Source organism: Theropithecus gelada, chromosome 4, assembly GCF_003255815.1.
Source record: "Theropithecus gelada isolate Dixy chromosome 4, Tgel_1.0, whole genome shotgun sequence".
Taxonomy (NCBI): domain Eukaryota; kingdom Metazoa; phylum Chordata; class Mammalia; order Primates; family Cercopithecidae; genus Theropithecus; species Theropithecus gelada.
Genome location: NC_037671.1, coordinates 138,073,479 through 138,085,546, shown reverse-complemented (window position 1 = coordinate 138,085,546; position 12,068 = coordinate 138,073,479).

Genomic DNA, 12,068 nt, shown 5'->3' with positions numbered 1-12,068 from the left:
AAACATAAAACCAGAAGCCTTCAAAAAGCCTATTTACCCATCACTGGAATGTCTGGCAAATAAGAGGTGACATGCACCCATCAGTTCAATTAAGCTTTCCAAAGGAAAAGGGCAGAGGATTTACCCAAAAATGGGTTTTCTGGCCACCAGCTAATAAAGCATATCCAATAAATGAAAATTTAACTTGGCATCAGTCTGAAAGCATGAGTGACAATTTCTAGGGTATCAGATTCAAAACATAAACATTACTTATAATAGGAGATATAGGGAGGCAAGTACTATTTATTTCCATTTCCATTTAGAATATATTCCTGATTTACAAAAGCTATTTTTTTATTGTATATTCTTTCTCAACATAAAAGTAAATTTTATCAAGACAATTAAAAACATAAAAGAAGATAGTATAATATGGTGGACAGATCATGAATATTGGAGCCAAACAGATCCAGCTTTGAATTTTGCCCTCACCCATTGCTAGCGATTCTTAATCAGCATGGGTTAGGTTAGGATGTACAGCTGCTAGATCCCAGTAGGTGACACCAAATGTTTATTTCTCACTCATATTACATGTATTATTAGGTTGGCTATGGCTCTTCTCTATGTCTTCTTTATTCCAGATCCCAAAACGAAGAAGTAGCTTATCTCTTTTTGTGGTTGAGGGCATTGTTGGCCTCATAGGAGAGGAAGAAAAGGGGGCTCGTGGTGGACAATGTGATTCTGTTCATCACATTGTGTTGATTGTAATAAGGTAGATTAAATTAATGTGTCTTGACCACCTCTTCCATTCTTCAGATTGTCCTCACTGAGAACTCAGCACAAATTTCCCTTATAATCCCCTATTCCCTTACAGTATATTATGTGTCCACACATGTGTGTGGACAATGTGTTTCTTTTCATCACTCTAAACAAGCTGCATGGCTAAGCCTGAGTCAATGGGTGAGGATTGTATAGGCTTTACATAAGGAGAGACCCATAGAAAAGGACAGAGAATATTCTGAATATAATATATTTCAGTAATCTTAGTAAAGTTGCTTCTTTAAATCTCAACATTCCTGAACTGTAAAACAAAGTTAATACTCTCTGATTCATAGAGCAGTCCCCGAGTAAACAGACGTAAATTATCTGAATTGAATACGCTCTGAACAAATTTAGCTCTTTTTTATTATGTGGGGTGTGTGTGTGTGTGTGTGTGTGTGTGTGTGGCAGTAGTGATAAGGGTTATGATATTGCATAACTAGGATTGCAATGAACATAGGATTTTTTAAAATACATGGTTTCTTCTTTTAATAGTATGTTTTACTTTTCTCTCCAGTAAACATTTTTTGAAGTATGCGTAATATCCTTCTATCATATATCATATATTCATACATATGAAGTTTCTATAGTTGGACATTTCATGAATTACTTAGTCTTCTCCTCCTGATTATTTATGTTGTTCCATTATAGGTTTTTTTGTTTGTTTGTTTTGCAATTAATGTAACACAGTACTGAACATCGTTGCATGTATATCCTTTGCATGTGGCATTATTTATTCAGGCTAAGGTTCTAAAAGAATAATTAGGTCAAAGAACATGTTTCTTTTTAAAGTACTGGAAACATATTACCAGTTTTTTATTTTTTCAGAAAGTTTTGACAATTTTTGACAAACATTTCTTATTTCCTTTTTTTTTTTTGCTCGTTGCCAGGCTAGAGTGCAGTGGCGCAATCTCGACTCACTGCAACTCCGTCCCCCAGGTTCAAGCAATTCTCCTGCCTCAGCTTCCTGGGTAGCTGGGACTACAGGCACACACCACCATGCCCAGCTAATTTTTGTATTTTTAGTAGAGGCTGGGTTTCACCATGTTGGCCAGGATGGTCTCGATCTCTTGACCTCATGATCTGCCCACCTCGGCCTCCCAAAGGGCTGGGATTACAAGCGTGAGCCACTGTGCTCAGTCACATTTCTTATTTCTTCCCTTATGCGTAATAGTAGCGGATGGGGTTACGAGTAGGTATGGATGAGGTACTGAAGACGTGATATAAACATGAATAAAACCTTAAAGAAGATCTAACCTAGAGAAGAAAAAATGACAGACAATTAAAAAAGGGCATTGTGGCAAGAATAGAGGATAAACTAAAGCTAAGAGCAGCTAAGGTCAAATTACTAAATGGAAACAGTAGCATTCTAAAATCCTAGCCCAGAGGAATGATGCCTGCCTTTGTGTGGTAGTTGGTTTGGAGGGCAGGAAACAGACTAGTCCATGGCTTTAGGCATGTGTGGGCCTTTCCCAAGATCACAGAGCTAGTTCAGGACCTAGTATTTGAGTCATTTGATCTCATAGTAAATGCACTTTGCACCACACACCACAGTGCTTCTCAAGTGAAGGTATATTCATGGACGTTACAGAGTCAAAATACCACACTGGGCATGGTGCAATGAAGTGATGAAATGCGTGACACAGGCACGTGCTTCCTGAGGCAATGGCTGTCTACCTAGGCACCCAGAGTCAGATCAGGTGGATTTCAAAACAATTACTGAAAATTAGTTCTTTCTTAGTTCCTATGACTTCCTGCCAGTTGGTTCACTGTCTTCTGCTAACCTTCTCCAAATCATCCCTGTGGGGGTTCTAGTAGGCTACTGAATTCTCAAAACTGATACTTTTCTTGATGTTTGCTTCCCACTGCCCTACAACAAGTGTTTTGGATATCCCTTCTCATGCCCAGTGAACATTTGGCATTTATTAGTGTTTTTAAATGAGCATTACCATGCACCAGCACTATTCTAGCTCCTGGAATAGAGCTGTGAGCATACAGGCAAGAATCTCTTCACAGGGAGTTTACATTTTAGTGAGGGAAGACAGATAAAAATCAGTAAAATTAATAAACACAGTAATTTCAGAGAGAGGTATATATTATAAAGAAAGTATAGCAGGATGATGTGATAGTGATGGGAGATGGGCCATATTTAGGTTGATAGACAAGGAAGGACTTTTTGAGGCTGTATCTTTTTTTGATGCTGTGAAAATATTTGCTGAATTAACTTATTACATAAGCCTATTAAATAAACCTATAAAATCTGGAAACAGAGACAAAACGATATAATAGCTGGTTTGTTGATTCTACACTATGATACTAATACAAAATAATGCAATATTTAATAAGAATATGCAATACGTAACCTGTATCAGTGGGCTGCTTCTCCTTAGCGGTGCATGGTTCCATGTATCATACAAAATTGCAATGAGTATGGCACATTAATGCAGAATTTCCATCTATTCCTGCACACAATTAGTATTAGTGTGTGATATTACCTCCTATGATTTTTTTCTTTTTCTTTTTTTAAACTTGTATAAATTTAAGGAGTACAAGCAGGGTTTTGTTACATGGATATATTGTGCAGTGGTGAAGCTTGGCCTTTTGGTGTAATCATCACCTGAATAGTGTACATTGTACCCATGAAGTAATTTCTAATCCCTTACCTTGCTTCTACCCAGGTCATACCATTGAGCTGTCTGGAACTGCAAGAAGGAACTAACCTTGGGAAAACTGGGGTAGAGTGTTCTGTACAGTAGAAACAACAAGTAGAAAGTTTCTGAATCAGGAACAAAGTTGGTGTGTTTAAGAAATAGCAAGAATGGCCAAGCACGGTGGCTCATGCCTGTACTCCCAGCACTTCGGGAGGCTGAGGCAGGTGGATCACCTGAGGTCATGAGTTCCAGGTCAGCCTGGCCAACATGGCAAAAACCCATCTCTACTAAAATCACAAAAATTAGCCGGGCATGGTGGCACACGCCTGTAATCCCAGCTACTTGGGAGGATGAGACAGGAGAATAGCTTGAACCTGGGAGGTGGAGGTTGCAGTGAGCCGAGATCATGCCACTGCACTCTAGCCTGGATGACAGAGCATGACTCTGTCTCAAAAAAAAAAAAAAAAAAAAAAAAAAAAAAAAAAAAAAAGAGGCTGGGCACAGTGGCTCATGCCTGTAATTGCAACACTTTGGGAGGCTGAGGCAGGTGGATCACGAGAAGTTCAAAACCAGATGGTGAAACCCATCTCTAGTAAAATTACAAAAATTAGCTGGACGTGGTGGTGGGCGCCTTGTAATCCCGGCTACTTGGGATGCTGAGGCAGGAGAATCGCTTGAACCAGGGCAGCAGAGGTTGCAGTGAGCCAAGATCACACCAGTGCACTCCAGCCTGGACAACAGAGCAAGACTCTGACTCAAAATAATAATGATAATAATAATAATAATAAAAGAAATAGCAAGAAGGCCTCTGTGGCTGGGTACTGATAAGGGACAAAAGATAATCTTAGAAACACAGGGGACAGATCCTATGGGATCAAGTAGGTTATGATAAGGAGTTTCGATTTTATATTCATTTCAATAGGAAGATAATAGAATGCTAAGAAGATCACCACAAATGTTTTGTTTGAAAACTAACAATAATGGTAGTAATATAGCAACAATTCAAAAATAACAAACAGTGGTTTGGATTTTCTCTCCCCAGCCCTCACTCTCCTCCAAATAAGATGAGAAAGGCATCACGGTGCCAGGGAAGTATAATAATATCTGAAAGGGTGAAACATGTGCAGAGCCCTGAAACATTGGCAGAGGCTGGCCTCATGGCCAGCAAGAGGCTAATGGTGCCAATTACCAACAGAGGGAGCCTAGAGATGGAGCAGACTCCTGGAATATGATGATGGAGGAGACTGACTCAGTTTTGGGTATTTTATGAGTGAGTAGTCTATTGGAACATCCAGGTGGATTTTTCAGCAGACCTTTGGTAGGACAGTCTGACATTATTATAAAGAACTTAAGATAGAACTATAGATTTGGGAGCCCTAAACATGCACAGTGCTTGGCATGCACGTTTTTGTATGTCGTGAATTAAACATGTTTTAGAAACATTGACCAGTCTATTTTTTGAGAGAGTAAAATTCCTATGAGGCAGTAGTTTAGAAGATATTTACAATCTGGGTTGTAGTAACCAACAGAGTATATAGTGGCTACTACAACTTGGGAGCATCTCTCTCTTTTTTTTTTTTTTGGAGACAGAGTCTTGCTCTATTGCCCAGGCTGGAGTACAGTGGCGTGATCTCGGGTCACTGCAATCTCCGCCTCCCAGGTTTAAGCAATTCTTATGCCTCAGCCTCCTGAGTAGTTGGGATTACAGGCACGCACCACCATGCCTGGCAAATTTTTGTAGTTTTAGTAGAGATGGTGTTTCACCGTATTGGCCAGGCTGGTCTCGAACTACTGACCTCAAGTGATCCATCTGCCTCAGCCTCCCAAAGTGCTGAGATTACAGTGTGAGCCTCCGTGCCTGGCCAGGGGCCTCTCTTCTTACCAACTGAACATGAGGCTACAAGGTTGACAGGGAAGGTGTACCTTTCTGTTGGTGTGAGCTCAAATTGCAAATCACACTTTTGGAGGCCAGAAAGTTGTTTCTTAACAAAAAATAAATGAGTGAATATTTTGATTACGTGAACTCAGGTCTGAGACTCTAGGAAAAAAACATTCTGAGGTGAAGATAAGAAAAATGACAGTGATAGTGAAGTTCAGGGGTCAACCAGCAAACAAGAGCTCATCACCCATGGAGTTGAACTTCATGCTGCTGACAGTTGGCTGAGCCATTAAAAAGGTGAAGAGGAGATTTTTCTGAGTGAAGAGGAGATTTTCTCTCATGTATTAGAACAACATGTCTTTGTTCTAATACATGAAAACAAGGAGAGCTCAGCTATGAGACAGCAATATGATAAAGACAGCTTTGAAACCTTTTGAACAATTTTCCTTTAAATAATATATGCAATGCTACCTTTCTAAAACATTAATTTTTATACAATTGAATGATGTCTCTAGAATGGTAAATATGTCCCTACATACTGAAAATAACTTTTACTAAATAAATTGGTTTTAAAACCATTTTGTACCATATTTTGTCTATTTTCTCTCTGTAAACTTGTGATTATCCATGATTTCCTTCTCCCGGTTACACTGGTTAAGCTAAAGCTAACAGTGGATATAGTAATCACAGTTATGGAAATGAACAGAATTAGTCGGGGCAACTCCAAAGAGCAGTGGTTCTTAGCCATGGCTGTGTGCTAGAATCACCAGAGAGATTCTTTTTATTTTGTTTTATTATTTTATTTTAATACTGATGTCTAAGCCCACCCCAGATCAATGGAATCAAAATCTCTGGGAATGGGGACCAGGAATCAGTCATTTAAAAACAATCTCTGAAGCCATTCCAATGTGAATTAGAATTTGAAACTATAAAGTAAGATTGGAACAGAATTGAGGACATGATCCTGAGAAATGTCCAGGAGAAGAGGGAAGAAGGAACCCAAATGGAACAAATTCCAGTAGATCTTAAGGCCTGAGAAGAATCCCCTTTGGTTCTGCATCCTGCCTTCTAGGCCCACTGTGGCGGCATCATCACCTTCAGGGCTCCGCAGAGCGGCCCTGCCCCTTTGGCTTGGTGAGATTCCCCCACCCACAATATTCTCAGTGCTGGACTGTAAGCAGTGTGATGACAGAGATAAGCGTGTTCCTACAGTAGCCTTCCTCCTCCCATAATTAGTTAACTCAGGGGTCATCTTCTTTGGCAACTACCTGGAACTCTGACATCCTCTAGGGCCCAAGTCTTCCATGAAACAGCTTCCACCTGTCTCTTCTGCCTTGCCCTCCTACCCCCGACCCCACTGATTTGCCACACTCCACCTCAGTCCCCACATGTTTCTCAGCAAATTGAACCTCAGCCCCTCACAGTCAGGCTCACAAAGAAAATGTTGTTCCCAACGGATTAGAAGGATCTCTTAGCAACTCCTGCCCATGGGGTTGTAAATATTAATTACCCGCTTCGGGTCAGAAGGCTCTCACCTTCTTCATATCACCCAAGGAAGATACTGCAACAATGGGGCCTTCAAGAAGCTCCCTCTCCTAAGATGACTCAGACATTTCAATGTTTTCTGTGAAACACTCTCTGCATCTTCTTGTAGGAGACGCAGGGAGAAGGTCCTCAACTTCCTCTCCCTCACCCAAAATATGCAGTTGCATTTGCACTCACTAAAGGCCTTTCCCTCCTCTCTTAGAAGGAGAGTCTTCTCTGAGGCCAATTTCTTTCCCCATATCCTCTTAGCACACTCTCTCCTGTCTTCACGGAAAACCCACTTCATCTATTATTTCAAAATAAACATCTTCTATCTTAAAACAATGCAATAAAAGCAGCTTGGCTGAGTCTCCTCTTCTGGTGGATTCTATTTATTGTCTCCTCTCCTGCTCACGGTCTAGCTTCGTTGCCCATAGTCTCTGCTCTTCATCCCCTACATCCTTAATTCATCCCTAAATAAATCTTTATTTATTTATTTTGAGCCAGGATCTCACTATGTCACTCAAACTGGATGGAGTAGAGTGGTGTGATCTTAGCTCACTGCAGCTTTGAACTCCTGGGCTCAAGTGATCCTCCCACCTCAGTCTCCTGAGCAGCTGGGACAACAGATGTTCCACCATGCCCAGCTAATTTTTTATATATTTTTTGTAGAGACGGAGTTTTGCTGTGTTTCCCAGGCTGGTCTTGAACTCCTGAGCTCAAGAGATTCTTCTGCCTTGGACTACCAAAGTGCTAGGATTACAGGAGTGAGCCACTGCATCCTAAATCATTCCTAAATCATGATTCTAGACCCCAATCTGTCTGCTGCTCATATGATCCTTGGAATTTCTCTTACTGAAGTCGCTAATGAATCCCTTGTTGTTATTTTTAGTGAATGTTGTTCAGACCTTACTTCTCCCTCAAGCTCTCCCAGTTTATTCCCCTGTGTGGGTGGTTTTCCTTGATCCTCCCTTATATGATGGTTTTTTTTAGAGTTCTGTTCTTAGGCTACCTCCTTTCTCACTGACGCCTTTCCAAGTTGATCTTATTTTCTCTGATATCTTCAAAGGACACCTGTGTGTGGAAGCTTCCCAAATCGGCATCTCCAATTCCCGGCTGTCTTCTCAGTCCAGACTCATACTCCCACTGAACAAACACCTCTCCAGAGCTTCCATAAGCACCTCCAACCTAGCATGGAGAAAACTGAACTCAGCATCCCTCATGCCTTTACTTCTTCCTGTTGTATTTAGTGACAGTGCCACCATCCATGTAGTTTCCTCCAACTGGAAACCTGCCAGGAATCCATGATTTCTCCCTCCCTCGCATTTTCCTCCTCAAATTGGTTACCTCAAACCTCAAACCCATCTCCCCTTTATTTCTATTGGTAGTCCCCTTTCATAGGTTCTTATTACTAAGTCTCTCTCGATAGAAATAGCCTTCTAACCCTCTTTCTTATCTTCAGATTTTCTCACTTTAACGTATCCCATACTGCTAGTGGAGGGAAATTTCTAAAATTCAGCCTGACTGTACCCTTAGCTTTTAGGTAATAGGCAAAAGCCTTTTCGAAGCAAATAAATCCTCTCCTTATCTGGTCCAGCCTCAATTCTTACCACATTCTTCTCCTCCTTTCGCATCCTTCTCTCTTTATTTCCCCAATTCATACTTTTCTTCGAAACATTCAGAGCTACTTGCCCTAAACTGGCAGTGCTTGTTTTTGCATTTGCACTAATACTTTCCTCTGCCATGCACAGGGATTCTCTCTATGCTCCTCTTCATATGCTTCTCCGTTCCTCTGCTACCATGAGAGATGGCTGCCCTACCTGACGCCCTGGCACTCCGCACTGGCAACGGTTGTAGGTTCTGTCACACACTTACAATTTTTTACATGTCCATCTCTGTCACTGGTATTGAAGATCCTGGAGGAAGAGGCTAAATCTGATTTTTCTCTGTCTCCAAAGCTGGGATGAGGGCAGTGTTGGGCACAGAGGAGGTGTTGTATGAATGTGGGAAAGTGCCGCACATTCATATGGGTACTGATAGGGGATGTATTTGACCAGGAGGGGCCTTGAGGTGCTTCTGGGCTCTCCTCTGATTCGGAGGGCTGTGACAACTATGTAGTCCTGGAAAAACTACTTTAAAAATGGTTGTAGTGTTGATCTTGGTTTATATAGAAGATACTGAGAATCTCCCAGTATCAAGTCTTTTAGTACACAGTAGAAGATAAATAAACATTTGACTAAAATTAATGAATGAACAATGTTGTGACTTGAAATATTAGTTCTGTTTTACAATAGCCCTGGCAAGGAGAATGCCTCATTGGAGAATGAAACAGCTGGAGTGCAAAGGATCAAAGGAGGAATATATTTCTTCAAGGTTTTTCTTTTCCTTTTCTTTTCTTTCTCTCTCTCTCTCTCGCTGAGACAGGATCTTGCTCTGTCACCCAGACTGGAGTGCAGTGGTGCAATCATGGCTCATGGCAGCCTCAACTTCCTGGGCTCAAGCGATCCTCCCACATCAACCCCACAAGTAGCTGGGACTACAGATGTGTGCCACTATGTCTGGCTAATTTTTTTTTTTTTTTTTAAGAGATGGAGTCTCACTATACTACCCAGGCTGGTCTTTATCCTCCCACCTTGGTCACCCAAAGTGCTGGGATTACAGGTGTGAGCCACCGTGCCCAGGCCCAGGTTTTTGTTATAGTAGAGTTAAAATTTATTTGATGTTTGGAAACTTCCCATCTTACCTGAAGCAATCATTTGCTTAACATTTTTTTTTTTTTTTAGGGAAGTTCTCATGTTGATACTAAGTGTATTTTTTTTTTTTTTGTATGTGTGACTGTTGTTTGTTTTCTTACATTTGTGGAAAAGAAATATTATGTTTACTTCTTACTTCAACTTTCTCAGAACTCCCTACAGTACTCAAGAACATGCAACATGCAGAAGTTAACTATTTCCTGACAAATCCCAGAGCACATGCTCACACAGACAAGAAGGAAGTCAGAATGACAAGACAATTTTAGGTAAACATGTCTATGGTTGAGATTTCATTTCCTCAGAACTCAGGCTTTCTGTGTGCTAATTTGATCACATCTAAATGAATGAACTTTTAAAAATTAAAATATTGGCTAATCTAAGATAAATGTTTTGAGAAAAATTAAGACTAAAGCTGATTATTGATTCATAAATTTAACAACTTGATCAAATATAGTAATATATAAAAAATTCTTCACAAAAAAGAGCAGATGTATTACATATATATTAGACATAATTGATACTGAGTTATTTACCATTATATTTTTTTTAAGACTCTAGAGTTGTTTTGAAGAAAATCAGTGACTGAAAACATGCGAAGAAAGCTTTTATTCTTATTGTGACTTGGATGTTACGTGAAAATTGCAGCATTATGACTAGTTCTCTGGAACTGGTAGAATAAAGATGATATGTGCTATATATATTAACCATAATTCTCATTAAGCGAATACTTCTTTTCATAAAACATTCAAATATATTGGTGATTGTGATGTTTCTTTTGCCTCCCATACTTTAGTGTCAAAAAATATGTACTATGCTTTCTGGATACATATTTCCGAACCAAGATCTCTCAGCATGTAGATACACAAAATTATTGATTATTATTAAATAATATTTTCCAAATAAAACAGGCACATCCAAGACCGGAAAGTGGAGAAAGGTAAAGACAATAACATTTCTAAAAATATAAATTCATGAGCCCCATTCAATCCTATAAAAGTGGACCCAGGAAATCTATATTTTTATGAGCTTTCCAGGTAATGCTGAAGCATAACCAGGTTTTGGAAGCACAGGCAAGAACGCTTTTTGTCTAGAATTAATTTCAACATCTGCCAGGATCCTTTACAGCACCAGGTATGGGTGCTAAACAATGTCCCCGGCCAGCAACAAGGGAGAAGGGAGCAGGTGTTTCCCTCTTCCTTCCCTCATATGATGGTAAATGAGTCTGCAGTAGGTAGACATTAGCCGGCCTAGCACCTAGCTTGCCCAACTTGGAAATGGCAGCTGGCAGCTGGTGGGAAACATGGAAATTCTTTCAATGTAATTTATTATTTCAGAGTTGAGGAAACATTTATAGAGATATTAAGTTACTTGGCAAGGTCACACAGATAGTTCTGGTAAGATTTGGAAATAGAACTCAGGTCTCCTGAGACCTTATCCAGTGCTTTTCTCATTAAAAAAAAAAAAAAAGGCTCTTTGCAATCAAACTTTACCCTAATTTTCCAGCCTCATTTCCTATCACTTAACTCTTAATACGTTGTTAACTTTTCCTCAGAACTCCAGGCACTTCATAATATAGTTGTAATGGCAGCCCACAGCCCATTCTTTCTTTTGGTAAAAGGCTTTGACTTTTCCTTATGAAGCCATTTATCTTGGTTTGAGTGACAGTCACCGCAGTCCCTGACCTGACGAACAAGGCATGACCCAAACCAGGATGTGTGAAGACTGAATGAATAGTTCAGGGAGGCCATAGACTCATCCAGGCCAGTGACAGTCAGTCAAGGCATTTTGTTGGAATCACTGAGATAGAGGCAGTTTTTTTTTTTTTTCTTTTTCCATCATGGTCCTTGTGGGCAGAAGGTAGCCTGTTTTTGCTGGAGGCGAGATTTGGCAGCAGGTGGTGAGACCATGTCAGAGACTAAAGCCATCACAGAAGAAAAAGTCATATAGAGAAGAGACACTGATTTCTGGTGTCACCACTAGAGTATCTGAATCCAGTTACACTGTGTCCCTAACAATCCCTGAAATTTTCAGTGAATGCATGCAATAAATTGACTTACAGCTTAAGCCAATTTGATTGAAATTTTGTTATTTGCAGATAAGAGAGATATTTAGTAAATGCTTGATTCTGTCACTTCGTAGCCTCTCTACCATTGCATGATAATACCAATCCTCCATTTTTCCTCTTAGGAAGCTATTTGTTAGAAAAGCAATGAAAGAGTTACTTGACTTGTCATGTTTATCATTCATGCAAACCAATTGCTTGGATATGAATAAACCTTTCCTGAGGACCATTATGTTACGCATGTGGGAAATTGATTTTTAACTGCTAAAACACTGGCATAGGCTCCTGAAATGTCACTGAACAAACAAGAATTTTTGTCTTTGTGGAGTTTAACATTTTATGCTGGAGGAGATCATTGAAAAAACACCATGAAATAGGCCAGGCACGGTGGCTAAAGCCTGTAA